Source organism: Wyeomyia smithii, chromosome 1, assembly GCF_029784165.1.
Source record: "Wyeomyia smithii strain HCP4-BCI-WySm-NY-G18 chromosome 1, ASM2978416v1, whole genome shotgun sequence".
Lineage (NCBI taxonomy): Eukaryota > Metazoa > Arthropoda > Insecta > Diptera > Culicidae > Wyeomyia > Wyeomyia smithii.
Window position 1 is genome coordinate 125,318,717 of NC_073694.1, and position 19,081 is coordinate 125,337,797.

General features: G+C 37.9%; 1 protein-coding gene across 4 annotated transcripts in view; it reads left to right on the forward strand.

Annotated features, from left to right (window-relative positions):
* Positions 1-11,831: 11,831 nt before the first annotated feature.
* LOC129718832 (protein max) overlaps positions 11,832-19,081 on the forward strand; it is a 143,879-nt gene continuing 136,629 nt past the window's right edge. The window contains exon 1 of one of the 4 annotated variants that reach the window (XM_055669937.1): positions 11,832-12,121. The gene's annotated coding sequence lies outside the window, so the exon portion shown is untranslated. Of the gene's footprint in view, positions 12,122-12,566; positions 12,968-19,081 lie in introns of those variants that run through there. The other 3 variants (XM_055669942.1, XM_055669938.1, XM_055669941.1) reach the window with 3 other exon arrangements.

Below are 19,081 nucleotides of genomic sequence, written 5' to 3' on the forward strand. Positions count from 1 at the left end.
AGAAAAGTCTGGGGGCTCAACCCGAAAATGATTGGTTATGGTGTAACGAAGTAACTTTTGTATGGCGACAACTCTGGATAATGTTTAGTCGTTGTGCTAATTTGAGTTTTATGAGAAAAATCAATTTTTCACGTTTTTTTATTTCAAATTATTTTTATCACTCAAAAATTCTGTAAAACCGAACCCAAATATATTTTTTGCGCATTTTACAAAGTCTGAACTAAAAGAAAAAAATTGGTTCCGGCTTGTTCTGGCTCAAATTTTATTGTTACAAATTTTTTAGCTCTTCTGAAAATTCTTAATTTTGATGTTTTCTGAAATTAAACCTTTAAAAAGCGGACCAAACTTTACGCTAGCAACCAGACTATACCACATAAATATGGGAAATTTTATGAGGAAAAACTTCCTAGAAGACACAAAAATCCTATCTTGAATCGTTGTTGAGCTATTCGAGTTTTTCTATGGAAAGAATATCGTAAAATATGATAATCTTCAGTGTATGCAACATCGAGTCAACTTATTCACAAAAACGTCATATAACCATCGCCTACTAGGTTTGATGTTTAGTTCAGACATGATTTTTTAGTGGATAAGTGAACCCAGTTCTTAGTACTATTTTATTCGAATCCTCTGTTTTTATTATATGTAGTAACGTTTGTGGAAAATTGTGTTCGCAGGAGGTACATCTTTAGTCCATATATTGATTTCGCCATCCATCTTGCATGGTGTATTGCACCTGGTCGTCGGAATTTCGTGAATTGTTGGTCGCCAAGGCACATCAAAGCGAGTTGCAGGAGTTCGGAATAGTCTTCTCTAATGAACTCTCGACATACCATGCCCTTGAACAATGAAATAAGGTATGATTTTTCAGTTTCCGACAATGTTCCTGATTCATAAAAGTAAAAACAAAATCAATAGTTATTATGTAAAACAAACTTTATCGATTGTTACCCTCAGGAAGTCCTGAATAGTCCTCTGTGTCGATGTTTCCCCATTCGTCCCGGAAAACTTCGAACAATGTATTGTTGGGTGATGATGTTGGTTGATTAAAACAGGTGTTGTACACTGCCATAACCACTAACTCATACATATGGTGGCGACACGGCAGATCTAGAAGCTTTCTTCTCAATAAACCTTCAAGAAAAACCGCTGCTCCGTTTTTCTCACCAGAATTTACACGTGTCGTATCATAGCATTTGCCAACCACGATTTGGTCTAGATTCCAGGACTTCAAGCCTTCGTATACGGCTTCTGCTACTGCTTTCTCCGTTCCAGCTTGCAGGAAGACGCTATCGATGATTTGCTCACTAAAACCTGAACCAGATATAACCACAGCCAGATTCTCCGTTTTCTTTCGTTCAAAAACCAATTGTTTAGAATCAAAATGGACAACAAGAGCTTTATCTTTCGGAAAAGAATTTTTAATATCATCCGAATTACGTTTGCGGGCCTTAAAAAAAGAATAGAAAAAAACATAAACAATGACAGAATTTAAAAGTAACAAATGTGTATGTAAAGTGTTGAACAATATATTATAAAAAACTTACTTCCTTGCGCATCCGGTGAACTGTTGATTTACTCAAACTGATAGTTTGTGGATCGACGCCTAATTCCACTGCAGTTGCTGCAATTATTCCGACCGCCCCACGATCGGACACACAGTTTCGGTCAAGGTTCTCGACTATCGCATTGTTAAGTACTTTCAACCGTTTGCTACAACGTTTACTTTCGGATTCTTGTGTAGACGATTCGCGCTGCTCACTTCTGGAGGTGTTCCTTCTTACCTCAATTCCTTTGATCATCTTCTTCGGCGTTTTATCCATGCACTTCAAAACTAACAATGTTCTTCGGGAACTCTACTGGCGTTTCAGCTGTTGTCTGTCGTCTCCAAAACTCCGCACGAACGGTATCATTCTTCAAATAATGATCGATTTTATGAGACATAGCGATGTTGAAGAATGTTTTCAATTGTATTTTGAACGCACTCTGCTCTTGAATCACCTTTGCATGTTTCAAATTAAAATTCTGCTTCATACGTTTACACTTTTCCACTAACTTTAAGATTTTTCTCACAACGTTTCGTTTAGCTTGGTGGGGAAGACCGGCCTGGTTCCAGATCGCAATGACCTCTGACGCAACAATATCAGTACTCTCGGAAATTGGTTTTTTTTCATTCTCACGATGGAATCGGTAGTTGGCTAATACTTCTTGTTCAGAAGGAAGATGTGTCTTGGACAATTTCTTGCGGGAAGCGCCTGTTAAAATGTCTTTTTCAACTTTAAGTTTGGGAGACATCGTTCTGGCTTCAAGAAAAAACAAATACTGGTTAATCTGCAGCGCCTACTATGTATATTGATACAGATTCAAACAAACTAATGTCACTAAGCAGTCGTAGTCAAGAATAATTGACTTGATGTTGCATACACTGAAGATTATCCTATTTTACGATATTCTTTCCGTAGTAAAACTCGAAAAGCTCAACAACGATCCAAGATAGGATTTTTGTGTCTTCTAGGAAGTTTTTCCTCATAAAATTTCCCATCTTTATGTGGTATAGTACGGTTGCTAGCGTAAAATTTGGTCCACTTTTTAAAGGTTTAATTTCAGAAAACACCAAAATTAAGAATTTTCAGAAGAGCCAAAAAATTTGTAACAATAAAATTTGAGCCAGAACAAGCCGTAACTAATTTTTTTCTTTTAGTTCGGACTCCTTAGAATGCGCAAAAAATATATATGGGTTCGGTTTTACAGAATTTTGAAGTGATAAAAATAATTTGAAATAAAAAAACGTGAAAAATTGATTTTTCTCATAAAACTCAAATTAGCACAACGACTAAACATTATCCAGAGTTGTCGCCATACAAAAGTTTTTTCGTTACACCATAACCAATCATTTTCGGGTTGAGCCCCCAGACTTTTCTGACAAAACGTTATTTTGGGACACCCTAATAAGCATATCAACAAAGATGAACATAACAACAGAAAATAAAGTGATTTGCTGTTGATTTCATCGTTTTTTGCATTAATATATTTCGAAAGATTTCCATTCAACTCTCAAATGTTAGGCAAGTAGTGCGAATTCAACAGCAAATCACTTTACTTCGACGTGATTTTTATTTACAGTGTATCGAACTTGTTCGCCGCGTGTGGTATTCATTCAAGTAACGAGTACTGTGGATCTTCATCGACATAGATCCATCTCAGTTCGGACGTTATCTTCAACATCAAAGCGACCTCTCCACAAGAGTGATGCAAGATATGACCACAGACTAGGCTGACCAGATGTCCCGTTTTGAACGGGACAGTACCGTTTTTTCGATCATTTTTAACCTTCCGTTTTTTTCAATTTGTACCGTTTTTAGATACTCTTTGAAAAGTTTTCGAATGGAGCGTCGATGAACAGAGAGTTCGTGACAATTGCAAACCGTCGGGTTCCAAAGTTTTACGAAATAAAAAATATGTTTCTAAGCTGCCAGGAATTTGCCAGAGCTATTGAGCTGGGAGGGAGAAACGAATACTACACTCAAAACAGAGAACACGCACATGCGTCGTTTTCGGATAGCGTGTAACCACATACATAAGACATACGTAACACTGGCGTTTTTTTCTGGTACACGTTGTCCCATAGTACTCCGTACCTCGCCCTGTCAAACTGCTCGATAAATAATGAAACAAATTATTTTTTTTCTCGGCTCTATCGAGCCCCACACGCTCACCTTGGATAACCCAAAACTGAGTCAAAACCTAATCAGTTTCGCTAAAACCGTATGTACTCAAAATTGAGTAGAAGTTGTTTTACTCATTTTTGAGTACCACCGAATGATATAAAAATTGAGTAAATATTACCCATATTATAACTGATGCGCGATGCGTAAAAGTTACTCATTTTCGACTCAAAAATGAGTACTTTAAGTTTCAATGAGGGAATTTCGGAAAAATTATCATTGTTGACTCGATATTATGATATTTCGCCTTTTTAATGCATTTTATTTAAAAAAAGGCTTATTTCAAGAAATTTACCTTTGTTCGCCGGGACACGGGAGATCTTTGAATTTATTCGCCGTATATCCAACCAACGAGTCCTGGTGAAAAAGGAAAATTGGCATTTGTTGCAGTCAATTATTTCAAATTATGAATTACCTACCGATAACAACTAATTTCAAACATTTCTATTTCCTCCTTTTTTCAGACGGTTTCGAGACGTTTTCGAGACAGAATTGTTGGAATAGATCTTGCGCTTCAAATTTGCCCAGAAACTCTCGATGGGAAGCAGCTGAGGGACATTGAGCGGATTCGCCGACTTCGGTATCACATCAATATTCAGCCGCTCCATCTTCTCCAACGATCGCTTCGAATAGTTGGCCGACGTCAAATCTGGCCAGAACACCGTGTCTTCGCGCTTATGGTATTTCTTGATGAACGACGCAACTTCTGTCAGGCACTTCGTACTCAGGGATGCCACATGTACAGATTAATCTGTATTTTAAAGATTTTTGGCCGAAGTAACGGTACAGAATCTGTATATACAGATATACAGATTTTCGTCGAAAAGTACAGATTTACAGATTTTTCGAAATTGACATTAATTTTTAAAAACAATCCAAATTTTATTTCATTAAGTATTGAGCAAATTGAACATATTTTCAACTCCTCACACGTTTTAAGCTGAAAATTTCGTTTATGTACCATAAAAACTCAAAAAATACAAAGTTCTTTGAGTTTAAACAACACAGATTTTTTTTACAGATATTTTTGTTCCAGATACAGATGTTCAGATTTTTTCAAGGGAAAACACAGATTTAAATGTGGCAACCCTGTTCGTACTATAAATTTCCCCGTTCACGGCCAGCCCGGAGCGAAAGAAGAGCAATTTTGACATCCCTTTCTCGCTGATTGACAGCAACAGCCGCACCTTCTTGGGGAACTTGGTCTGTGAAATAAACCTTACCTCGATGCTCACTTCCTTCGTGGGGGAGGTAAAATACGGAGAGCCGTGCTAGTCGTTGCCATCCAGGGTAAGATAGGTCTAGTCGTCCAATACCACTGCCGCGTCGCGATTCGCCGGGAAAATTGACTTGACCATCTTCAACCGCTGTCGCTGCGTCATTGCCTGCAGCTCCAAGACCAGTGGACGGGACTGCCGCTTCCTGCATGTATGTCCATGTTCTCCAGATGCTCTTTCACTGTTTTAGAGCACGCACCAATCTCTCTGCCAAGTGCACGCAGCGATTTAGCCACTTTTCCCTCGGTCTTCCTCTTCAGCATTCCTTGGAAGCTTCTTGTCGCTCAGGGTCGTTGGCCGCCGGAATCGGGCTTTCTTTCGATGCTCTGATCGTTGTCCAATAGTGTCAAGATGTTGTAGATGCCAAAACCAACATACGCGGGGTCCACAAAGTGCCGCACGATGTCCGTTTTTGACGCGGCGGGGTACCGTTCTTTGAACGCGCACATTTCTGAACGGAGTAGCTTCACTTTTCTCGCCATCACAGTTAGAGTTTGACTGATAGGGCTGTCAATTTTTTTTTTGCTAACTCATGGGTTACTATGATTGATGATGCATGAGTAGTTTCGTCATTGCGATTGAAGGTAAACCCATGAAAAATCGGCAATTTTTGTCCATTTTTTTTACCGCAAACGTTATTCGACAAATGCAATTTTGCAAATAAATTTGTTAAAAACAGAGACAGTGATGGCCCAAACAGAATGGATACGTTGCGTTGCGTTGACGTCAATGTGACAGTAAATGTATGGGCTAACTGTCAAATTGCCGCAAACGCAGCCGCAACGTATCCATTGTGTTAAGGCCTTGAATGACAAATCTTACGATACTGCGAATGATAATTCAAACTACCGGACGAGTTAAACAGTTTGTTTTGGAAAGTCTTTGAGTTTTACGCCGGGTGTGCTTTCTACGGAGTAGTTTCAAGCCGAAGTTCATTTTGAAGGTTGTGTAATAAGGGAAATAATTGAAGCAGGCAAAATTCTGTCAATTTTTAATGGCCAAAACTTCACGAAAAATGAATCAATTCTGACAAAACAGGTTTCATTTTACTGGAAAACTGTCCTAGTTTCCTAGTGTTACTTGAGAACTGGACGTGACCAAGGTTCATTGGAAATGTTTCGGATTTCCGGAGTGTGTGCCAAAGTGTACATTTTTGCAACGCGTAGAACTTTTTATGATATTCTGTTTCACTTAGGTTTATATGTTGTCAATAAATAAGAATTTATTTCGGGTTCATTGGTAGCCAAAGATTGGAAATTCGCCAAGGAATCATCGAGGTATGAAGTTATTAAGTATGGGTGTTGATTTTGGCGGTTTTTTCCCTGTTGGGTACTAATTTTCTTTGAGCTTGCAGCACTCTAGCAGAATTCAATCGAACATTGTGGGTGTGTAGGTCATAGAGCAATTTATCTGGATTACAATTTAAATAGATCAGATTATTTTCACACGGATTTTCTCTAAAAGGTTATTTATGCAGACTTTCAAATTAACGTGGTTTTTACGCGAATTTTTGAATTAAAGCGGTTTATCAAGCGGATTTTTGAATTAACATGGTTTTTTCACGAGGCATGTATCCCCCGCGTAAGAAAACCTAACTGTATTTGAACCTTTTTCTTATGAATCAATATATCTTAGTAAAAATTATCTGAACTTTCCTTCAAAAATATAAAAAAATGAGTTTAAGATACTACTCTGAAAAAAATATAATTTTAAGAACAAAAAAGGATTTTAGAAAATATCGGTGATCTCAGATTTTTTTGAATAAAGTGTTTTAGATAGACAATTTAGTTGCCTAAAACGTTCTATGCGTTGCAAAAATGTACACTTCGACACACACTCTTGAAATCCGAAAAATTTTCGGTGTAGGTTGGTCTCACCAAGTTCCCAAGTAATACTAATGTAATACTGTTTTTCAGTGAAATAAAACCAATTATCAAAATTGATTCATTTTTCGTAAAGTTCTGGCCATTTAAAATCCGAGAGAATTCTATTTATCTCAATTATTTTGTCTACCTCCTGTATAAATCAGGACACTTTTTTGGCGCAACAATTTCGTTGATTTGGATTTTTAGTGGAACTAAAAATTGTTTGTTGGGTAACAGATACTTTAAACTTAAACAGTTCCAAGTTAAACTAAACAATAACCAATAGACTGCCGCTATGCATGTCCATCATATTATAAGAGTTGGCGAGCCAAAGAAAATGCATTTTATTACAATTTCGTATCATTACTTTTTATGAGATAGTGCAAAAAGTTTGGATATTTTTTCAAAGTTCTCCAGTACTAAGTTGTCGAATTCAACTGTTCTTAGGAAACTAAAAACTATCAATACCTTTTTAGTTACCTATATTTCTCAGAAACTCAGTGACACCCGGGGCGAACCGTTACACCACCCCCAACAATGCTAAATCTTGTCGAATAGCAGCACCCAACAAATACCTAGCGGCAAAAGCAACTCCTGTGGTAGGGTAGGTGAGGTCTTCTTCTTTTGGGTCTCCTCCAGTAACCAGCCGCACTGACTTGTGCTCACCCTTATAATATCGATAATTATCGTTAACGTCAAAAAATTAACGATAATATCGATGACCAGCATTTATCGATATTATCGATAACTATCGATAAGTTTCCCATCACTATCGTGCATACGTGCATACAGTGTAGCAATGGGCGATCTTTAAAAAAAATCGATTCTCCTGAATCGATTAATCAAAATAAATAAATTCGATTCATAAGAAAATCGAGGCTGGAAAATCGATTCAACAAAAAATCGATTTTTGTTCGGTATAAGCTTTTTACGACCTTTTTTGGTTATATTTATGGAGATTTTGTTTTGTTTGCGTTTTCTGGTGTATCAATCATGTTCAACGAGTTTTCGTTCACAACATCTACTAACGATATGGCTTTTTTAGTTTATTGCCATCTTCTTTTACCGCGTGTACTCTTTTGGCGGTTTTTTTCTTCTAAGAGTTTTCGTTGTCGCTCATCCCATAGACCATTTCACGAGACGTTTGTGAACTTGATTCATAAACGAAATTTTGACAGAAAGTTTGGAACCGCTGACATAATGCACGTGAAAGCATCATCAACGTCAGCAGGATCCGTGACACCTGTGAGTTCGTGAAATGGTCTATTGTTTCGGATGCACTAAGAGCAATCCAAACCTGTATAATTGGGTTGTTTAGCTATTCACGGATTTCCGATTTTTATATATCATCCAAAAGAGTGTAACTTTCTAAGTAAAACGTGATTTTTCAAAACTTTATATCATTTTCCTTCGGTTTTTAAGAAAAAAACAAAAGCTCTAAATCGCTACAAGACAGTTGGTAGTTGGGCGATCGGTCATTGTAGCGGTTTCGAGCAAATTTCAAGCAGTTTCAAATCGTGATTTAAAAAGCGAAGGACAATGATATATTTTTTTAAATCACGTTTTACTTAGAAAATTCAGATCTTTCAGATGATAGAAAAAACTTATATAGCTGAACAACCCAATTCATAAAAAAAATCGGAACATCCGCAGCACAAACTCAAATAAACAAAAATGGCGAGCGCGACACCATGCAGAACAGAATGCAGCACGGCATATGCACGAACATTTAATTCATCTTTTGCAAGATTTGAGTTAACGAGTACCCCGCTACTCATAGTTGAAAAATAAGCGCATATGCCTTTTCTACCAAAATAAAAAAATTGGTGCTTGATAGTAAACACCCATAACGATAGTAAACAACGTCCCTACGGAAGCCAATTTTCAAAAAGTGCACTTGCAGAGGTAGCAAATATGAAATAATGTTGGCTAATATCCAAAATGGTAAATTCAATATCCAATGCAATGCAAAATTTCAGCTCAATCGGAATTTAGGAGTATTTGGTCTAAATTTCACTTTCTCGACTTCTGAATAAAAGAACAGTTTGTACTCGCAAAACTTTTCCTTATTACTTTAGAAGCAATAGCGCAAAATTGCCTCTTGGGTAACAAACCTATTACCACAGACTAACAGACGTAACACTGGAACCTAGCTCCATCGTCACAAAAAACGTTCAATTCAAATTGTCAATCAAATAACAGTTATCGCGCGAAAACGTCGTCTGGGGCGCTGTCATGCAATCTCATACATATTTTGTAGTTTCCCATTTGACACATGCAGTAACGCTGGCGCTGATGTCGAAATACATGACGCAGCGCGAACACGACAGCAGATGGTGCTAGTGTTACTAACGTAAAGTACTGGAATCATCCAAACGATGATTTTATTGAAAATTTGTCCGAAGTGTTATGTCTGTTAGTCTGTGCTATTACTTTAAAGGCTATAAAATTCTTCCCCAGTCAAGTAACAACACATACTGACATAAATTTAGCACGTGTTACGGGAGTACGACTATCTAATAATGATCGTTTCAACCACATGCAAGATTTTTTCTGTCCAAAACTGCTTACTTTCCATCTCAAGCAAAAAAAAAATCACACACCGTCGCATATGTTGCACATGTTACAAGTTTCTTCAATCTCCAATTCATCCGGTGTGCGTGTATTAGTTCGCATACGGAGTAGAGAAAAAATATGACAAGAGCTGCCAAGCAGCATTTTCCCCGTCATAGAGTATGCAAACGTTGATGATTTCAAAGACTTGAAATGCGTCTTTAAATGACATCACGATCTGTAAACTGCGTTAGAGAAAAACAAAAACATTCGCTTTCCTGCAAGATATCTAAAACACATACTCATTGGTTCATGGAAACTCATTTGCACCTGTTTGAAAATACAATACTCGTGCCTATCCAGACAATATTCGCAACTTCGGCAACTCTGGTCAGACAGTATTACATATTTCCATTTCATGTAAACACTGGGGGACGAAACGAAAGTGTTTCTAATTAGACATTTGAGGTTGACGGGTGAGATTCCCATTATGTGTGGATGAAGGGAAGCAAAAATGAATCTGATCGTTGCATCAATACAAATGCAGCGAGTGAAGTCTTGCTAACACATGCATTGCGGTGGGTGCTTGGCTGTATGTTCTCCTCCAGAAACACATACAAGCGTGTGGCCGTCATAATTTTTATTACTTTTTGTTTGTTACTATTTGTGTATAATGCGCAGTCATAAGACACAATAAGTAATAAAAAATTGCCCTAAAGTAATAAAATGTTCCCCGTTTGCGTTGGGTGTAATAGTTTTTTTTGGTGCCAAAAGTCTTATGCCTTGTTCACACTATAGCAGATATCACGTGATATCGCGTATCTTGAAACATACATAAATCTAGTATTAACGGAAAATTTGGAGTATGGGATTTGAAATCAAGATGAGCCATATTACATCATGTGAACGGGTTATTAGAAATACATAGAACGTCGAGGTCGGGTGTTATCCAAAAAATCGAAATTTTGCTAACTGTGAACATTGAACACTACTTCTAAATAAAACTGTCAAAGTCCATTGCCACCCCAATCTACACCAATCAGTTAGTAATGATTGTATACAATTCGGTTTATTCGCGTTGAAAGAGATTTCGAAGGCTGTTCGCACCTACGTGAACTCTCGTATGTAATTGTCAAAATGTGCGTGATGACAAAAGCAAAAATATTTCCTTCTTTCTTTTTCGCACGCAGAAACCAAACAAATATCAGCAACACCGTCAACGCCAATATATGTCAAACTTTCGAGGCGGTCTTGTGGTCGGTAATATATATTCAGTTCGAGGTGCAAACTTATCTCGTCGTTCTTTTCATCCTCGCTAGGGATGGGCGAACGGCTCACGAGCCGTTCATATGAACCGGTTCTTAGAAAAGAGCGAAAGAACGAACAGCTCACGAAAAAGAACCACGGTTCTTTGGGCGCAGCAGAACTGTTTGGTTCGCGTGAACCCGAAGTTTACCAAGACAACACGAGCCGTTCATATGAACCGGTTCTTAGAAAAGAGCGAAAGAACGAACAGCTCACGAAAAAGAACCACGGTTCTTTGGGCGCAGCAGAACTGTTTGGTTCGCGTGAACCCGAAGTTTACCGAGACAACACGAACTGTCAACGCTCGTGAATCATTGTGAACCATGAATCAGTTCAGAGCCGCTCTTGCAAAAGAGCCGTTTCACCCACCCCTAATCCTTGATATATATTTTACAACGCATGCGTATTAGCCAAATTGCATACGGGTTTGTCTATTGATGTCGCGTTTACAAAGGCAAAAAAATGGTTACTGCGTTAAAAATACTGGAGGGACTCAATTTGGCTGCGGATTGCTCTTTTTCAGCTCAACGACAAGGTTATCCAGCTTCCCTGACCTACAGAAAACGTCAAAATGGGCAGCGTGCCCTATCCGCCATTACCGTTCGTGGAAAGCTGGATATTCTGGAACCTTGTGGGGGTGGTGACATACTCATGAAAAAAGTTGTCATGGACGTAGACAATTGTTTGAACCAGCAAAAACATTTGAAATGCGTTTTCCTCGGTTTCATGTCTATTGAACTTTAGCCCATTCTTCAACTATGGTCATCCCGGTAAAAAATTGACACATTTTTCAGATCAGTGTCCGAGTTCCGAGCACACACTTCTTCGGAGAAGAAAAAAATTTTGTATACTATCAATGAAGAAACTTTCTTCTCTTCAAAACAAAGTGTTCTCGGAATTCGGCCGCAGATTACGTTAGCAACAATAAATGCAATCACTACTGTCTTCAATCCGTTTTGCACACATTTATTTTTTAGGCGAAAAAACAAAACGATCTTGCCATCCAAAGGATCGATTCAGTAGAAGATCGCGCGCAGAGAAATCGATTCAAAAAATCGATGAATCGGCCCGAAAAGATCGATTTTGTGAAAATCGGATCGATTTTGCCCATTGCTAATACAGTGTCGGTGTTCAGCTGCAGTGTGTTTATGTGTTGTTTTCGGGTGATGTATTTATTGCACATAACGTCGAGTGCTTTGCTTGATGAAACAAAAAACAACCCGGTGGCATCACTGACGTTTACGTACAACATAAGTGAAGCCAGCATTAGCTGGATCACTGGATCAATTTCACATGCAATTTGACAGCTGATTCATCGAAACACGGGGAAAACCAGTGTTCATACGTGCATACAGTGTCGGTGTTCAGCTGCAGTGTGTTTATGTGTTGTTTTCGGGTGATGTATTTATTGCACATAACGTCGAGTGCTTTGCTTGATGAAACAAAAAATGAATGCGTTGCATCTATATAGAATGTACACAACGTTTATTCTTGCCGATTTCGAACGGCGGTGTTTCTTGCAGGTGGCTGACATCGCGCGATGATTTAGGGATTAACATCTCAACGTATATGTAAATGAGATAGTATATCAACGCTACCTTTGAACATTAACAAAGTTAAGCTAAGCTTTTATTTACATGAATAAATTGATTCGAGTGCATAGTTCTGTACAACATATATTATGCTTCGTTCGTCATGCTTACACTGCTGTGTAAACAAACCTTCAAAAACATATATGAGACTAGCGCCACTGTCTTTCACGGCAGCTTCAGGAAACAAGGCCGATGCCACCGGGTTGATATTGTCCCAACCCTACTACTAATTACTGAATCACGGTACCTTTTAAATGATTGACTTTCGAAAAGAAATAAAGCTGATTGTATTTTTAACGTCTTGTTCACACCATGATATCATGTGTATATAAATTCTATACAAACATAAACTCTGATATGAAGATATCCTCTGTGGTGTGAACGGGTTGTCACTTTTTTTCCGAGCTAGTCATCATCTGTGAAAAACATCTCGAGTAAGTCATTCTTAGAACACTGCTCTCCTTCTAACCGTCGTGGTGACTTCCATCTGATTAAAGTCGGTATTACAGTAAGATGTGTAGATGTATCCTTACGAAATGGATTCGTCATATCTTTCCATGTTGGTCTGTCACCCACGTCCACATAGATGAAATGTGAGTTCGTTGGTGCATGGACTAGAGCTTGTTCGATGAATGGGGCAGCTATTGAATGTAAGTTCGTTATCTATTGTATATATGTATATAGGTATTTAGTGACCTTCTACGCAATCGCTGCACCAGCTGATATTATTTTCTGTTTTAGCTCCGGTAAAAAGAATATTGATTGTTGTATTTTCTTTTGACTCAAAATCCTTCATTGTGTTTTTGAAGTGTTCGTACCCGAAAATGTAATGTTTTGTCACCATCTCTATATTTTTGTGAAAATTACTTAAAACAGAACTAATGAACAAATTTATTGATCCCTCAAAAGTACACTTTGGCAAAACTAGTGCTGGGAAACTTATCGATAATACCGATAAGTTTAAGGCATTGATATTATTTTTAATTTTTTGATGTTAACGATAATTATCGATATTATTTAGGGCGGCTGGTTACTGGAGGACCAAGTATAGATGACAGTTCTACAAGGTATGCTACATTTTTGTCTATCCACGCACACAAACAAATCTCGTTATGAAAAATTCCGCGTTTTGTATGGAATTCGGAACATTTTTGGAAATTTCTCGTTTTATGTTGTTTTATATTTGATTTTTTTTGTTGGAGAGTGAATCTCCTAGAACTTGATATTAATTTAGATTTAGTGTGAAAAATTGCGACAATATGTCGAAAAAAAAATATAAAAATGCTATATTTCTAATAGTTGGAGCATAATCAGGGCCGGATTTACGATTGTGGGGGCCCGGAGCCCAGTTATAGTGCGGGGCCCAAAATAAAACAAAACTGTTTTTCATCGTACGAGTTAAAAGCATTAATTGCTATTGAAAAATTACCAAAAATTTGTTAGAATTTTTTCTTAAGCTCTATTTAGAGTTCCAAGCGAAGTGAAAATCTCATACAACATGTTCATTTTTTCACGCTCGTGAAAAATGCAACCTGCAAAAAATTTCACTTCGCTTGGAACTGTAAACAAATTCGATCCAGCGAAATCGATGGTTGTGGATCTCATCTTTTTCACTTGGGTTTATTTCTTTCACGCATGCAAGCGCTAGTGAAAAAAGGAGCAGCAAGCGAAAACTTGCGTGCGTTTCTATTCTGTCAGTTGCAGCCAATTTTCACTTCGCTCGGAGTGTAAACTCGTGAGTTTCACTTCACTTAAACTGTAAACTGCGGGGTGGTGAAATACCTGCGTGTTCCACAAACGGGTTTTCACGACAGATTTCGCAAGCGAAAATTTACGCTTTTTCACTTGTCAAATTTTTCACTTCGCTTGGAACTGTAAACTATGCTTTACGAGTTTTTTTGCAGAAAACTTATTAATTAAATAATCAACATTCAACTTCTTCAGTATACTCGTACTCGAAACTTAATAATGCTAAGTTGACTGCCTTTCATTCTTCACAGTCGCACGCAACCTATTTTTAATAAGTTTCATCTTCAAGTTTTTTTCTTGATACCTGAAAAAAAAACTACCGCAATTTGAAAAAGAAATGCGATCCACAGGCAAAAATTTGCACACAATTTGAGAAAGACGGCGCAAATATAAGACGACTCTGACAATAATAGAAACTAGGAAAAAACTACACACATCTGCAGGTCAATAAAATCTGCACACGAGCTCAGAAAATCTGCATTTTGAAAAGCACATCTGATATCCCTGATTCGGACAAGTAAGCAAAAGCAATGCATTAAAAAAACTTGTGGGTTATTTTCTTTCTTTGCTTTACCTCCCATGCGCGCTAAAGCTCTAGAGTTAAAGTTTGGCCGACTGTCACTGAAAAGTTCCAATCAAACAGTCAACAGTTTTTTCATCATAGTTTAAACATTGCTGATGTTCGATTGGAACGAGTTTTGACAGTTCGATTGGCGCTTTTAGTGACAGTCGGCTAAACTTTAACTCTAGGCGTTTAATGCGCGCTGGTTCGATTCAAATGGTATGTTAATGTGTGTCATTCCAAGAGAATCCAAGGTGAACTCTTATGGAGTATGGAGTTGTGATATTGGCGCTCGCGAAAAAATAACACTGAAGGAAAGTGTCAGATTGAAATGGTCTGTTCAAATTTTCTTACTGTAAATCGAACTTTTGATTAAATCTCATTTTTAAAGAGAAAAATCTTTTTGTCGATTTGTGGGGGCCCTAAAAATGTGGGGGCCCGGGCCCCCTGGGCCCCTCCATAAATCCGGCTCTGAGCATAATCTTAGTCATTGTCATAGCTCATGACTTTTGTTACTGTATGAAACGAGCCTTTGCCATCCCTATACCGAGTAACAGTGAATGACAATGAACTCATGTCCTGGGCTCAAATTAATTTGTGCCCGCTGTCATCAGTACGATAAAGATGTATGAAAAGAAGCGGTGATATGCTATCTCGTTTTTACATATATTGAGATGTTAGCCCTTGAAACATGGCGTGATGCCAAAGGGGTGGTATGAAACATAAGCGACTCTATTAAGAAGCGCTTTTAAAGTACAAGAAAAAAACGAAAAGTGCAAAAAGGTTACCGGCAAAATGATGAAAAACAGCATAATTTTCCTAAACCCCAGCGTGTTTATGTATTTCTCACAAATAAAACATGTTTCTACATCATTCCTATAACTTTTCAGGAAAGTATGTTTTATAAGTTTAGTTTAAAATGCATAATCATTTCAAATTTCATACAAAATCTGAAAAAGTTCATAACGCTCACTAATACTAATGCATCGACGTGAATAGCATACCTTGTAGAACTGTCATCTATACTTGGGGAGGAGACCTCACTAGAGATACTCAGAGAGAGAGATAAGCGATGAAAAAAACCCGCTGATTTGGCAACTAGGTTTCACATATCAGAGGTGCCAGACCTCTTCTCAAAGCGCAATGTTCACTAACTTTTTTATTCGGCTCGTATAACTGATGGTGACGGTGAAAGTCCTGGGGAATAATGAATCACAAAAACCGTGAAGGTGTTAAATTTTATGTTTATGTTTAATTTTATATGATTCCATCATTATTCTGTAGACCATACAAAAAGTTTGTGAACCACCAGTTAAAAATCACTGTGATGAAGCCACTTTGGAGCATTCTCAATTTATGTTTTAGCAGGAGAACATGAAAAACGTGTAAAAATAAATATATTTTTTTTTGAACCTTATTGCAATACCTTTTAATGTATAACTTTTCTTGTTCGTTTGGCTCGAATTCTGACATGTTCGTTTGGCTCACAACACCCTCTTCGCATATCTCTCCCTCTGAGTATTGCTAGACCTCACCTACCCTCAGGTATTCCAAATGTGCAGATTTGTCTGCAAAACGCAGATTTTTAGATTCCGTGTGCGAATAGTTATTGATTTGCCGATATTTGCAGTTTTTCTACAGCTTCTGCAGATTTTTGTCATAATCTCCTTATATTTGCGCAGATTTTCTCAAATTGTGTGCAGATTTTTACAGACTTTTGCCTACGTGAGCGAAGTTTTTCGAATCACGGATAGATTTTTTTCAGATTTCGAGCATATATTTCCGATTTTTCGAGCAGTTGCAGACATTTTTCAAAAACATCTGGCATCTCTGCCTACCCTACCCCAGGAATTGCTTTTGCCGCTAGGTGTTTGTTGGGTGCTGCTACCCGGTAAGAATCGAAAACCCATTAATGGGTACTTTTTCAACCATTTCGTCAAAAAGTGAGCCAACCCATTTAGTGGGTAAACTCGATTTACCCATAGTAACGTAACACTGGCGTTTTTTTCTGGTACACGTTATCCCATAGTACTCCGAACCTCGCCCTGTAAAACTTCTCGATAAATAATGAACCAAATGAATTTTTTTTTCTCGGCCTTATCGAGCCCCAAAAAAAATCTCATAAGGAACTGTCAAAGTTATTTACAAAATCAATGCAGCATTTTTCGAGTAGGAACGAGATAAATGCAGGGCTGCGCAGGTACACTGCCTTCAAAAACAACTTAAACAGTGATTTTATTCGGGGTGTGGTACCATTCGAGTAGTTCATTTTGTACCAACTTTTTTGAAGATTTCGGAAGATTTCTTCCTGAGTGTTACGTATGTCTTATGTATGTGGTGGAAGTAACGCGTGCGAACAAATAGACAGAGCAAACTTAAACCACAGACTAACAGACATAACACGTCGAACAAATTTTCAATAAAATCATCGTTTGGATGATTCCAGTACTTTACGTTAGTAACACTAGCACCATCTGCTGTCGTGTTCGCGCTGCGTCATGTATTTCGACATCAGCGCCAGCGTTACTGCATGTGTCAAATGGGGAACTACAAAATATGTATGAGATTGCATGACAGCGCCCCAGACGACGTTTTCGCGCGATGACTGTAATTCGATTGAAAATTTGAAATGAACGTTTTTTGTGGCGATGGAGCCAGGTTCCAGTGTTACGTCTGTTAGTCTGTGCTAAAACGATGCTTGGAGTATTTGGAGTACAAATGACCCATTTTTTTCTAAGAACATATCTTTCTAATGCGTACAATGTTACCCATTTCCCATTTTTAAATTTACCCATTTTTTTGACAGCCGCATATGACACAAAAAATGGGTACAACAATACCCATTAATGGGTTTTCGACTCTTACCGTGTATACGACAAGATTAAGCATTGTTGGGGGTGGTGAGAACGTTCGCCGTGGGTGTCACTGAGTTTCTGAGAAAAAATAGCTAACTTGGTATTTATAGCACAGACAAACAGACGTACCACGAGATTTATTTCCGTGGATCAAAATAACGGTAATTTCAAATGAGTTTCAGTTATGCGGAATATTCCCGCCGCAGGGGTGGTGGCGCTGATGTGCCTTTTCCTTTGAACTCAGTTGACAGTTTTCGAGCACCGTGCTGCCAAAATCAGCAGGAAAGCTGAAAGTTTATCTTTTGCGGAATATGTCTAGTAGGTGTCGCCAGAGATGCCAGATATACAGACAAATCTGTATTATACAGACTTTCTGTGTTGCGATACAGACACGCATAAGCCTACAGATTTTATACAGACATTTAGTATAATACAGATATTACACAGATATCTGATATTCTACATAATGGTTTTACCAGTATACACAAAAAAACGAACACAAAAACCAAAAGTCACTGTAGCCGTTGCTGGAAAAAGTGAACTAGGAACTGAACACTTTGCAGAACATATTAATCTTGCGTTTTTGAGAGTGAAATCATGACAACGGGAATCGAGTCAGGCTATCGGGGTTTATATCGGCCCCGTGGGCACTGATCTGCCTGTTTCGCCCCCAGTAACAAACAGCTGATTGTCTCGATCGATTGCCATGCAGGTTATATTGGTGAAAAGACCGTTTGTTCTATTCGGAGCAATATCCAACGTTGAAGAATTGCTTAAAATGTCCCAAACCTTGAAGGTACTATTTTTATAACCGCGAGACTTCCGCCATCATGTATTAGTTTAGCTACATTACGACGAACGACGATTTTTATCACGGGAAAGACTCTTGCTTCTATGTGTTACTTAGATTTAAAAGATAAATTAGTTATCGATTAATCGACCAACTATGATAGACTCGAAAAAGAACAATCAAAACGAGCAGTAAAACAAAACAATCTGACAGGTCGACAAATAATTAGGTATCAATGTATCGGTAACTTTTTTTCGCAGCGGTATACAGACTTATACAGACATTTTTATGGATTATACAGACTTGCCAAAAAAAAGTCTGGCATCTCTGGGTGTCGCACAAGTTAGTCGGACCTAGCAATACTCAGAGGGAGAGATATGCGAAGAGAGTGTTGTGAGCCAAACGAACATATCAAAATTCGAGCCAAACGAACAAGAAAGGTTACACATTGAATAAGGTTCAATAAAGAATATATTTATTTTTACACGTTTTTCATGTTTTATTTCTAAAACATGAATTGAGAATGCTCCAAAGTTGCTTCATCACAGTGATTTTTAACTGGTGAATTACAAACCCTTTGTATGGTCTACAGAATAATGATGAAAGTATATAAAATTAAACATAAACATAAAATTTAACACCTTCACGGTTTTTGTGATGCACTTTATTATTCCCCAGGACTTCCACCGTCACCATCAGTTATACGAGCCGAATAAAAAAGTTAGTGAACATTGCGCTTTGAGAAGAGATCTGGCACCTCTGATATGTGAAACCGAGTTGCCAAATCAGCGGTTTTTTTCATCGCTTA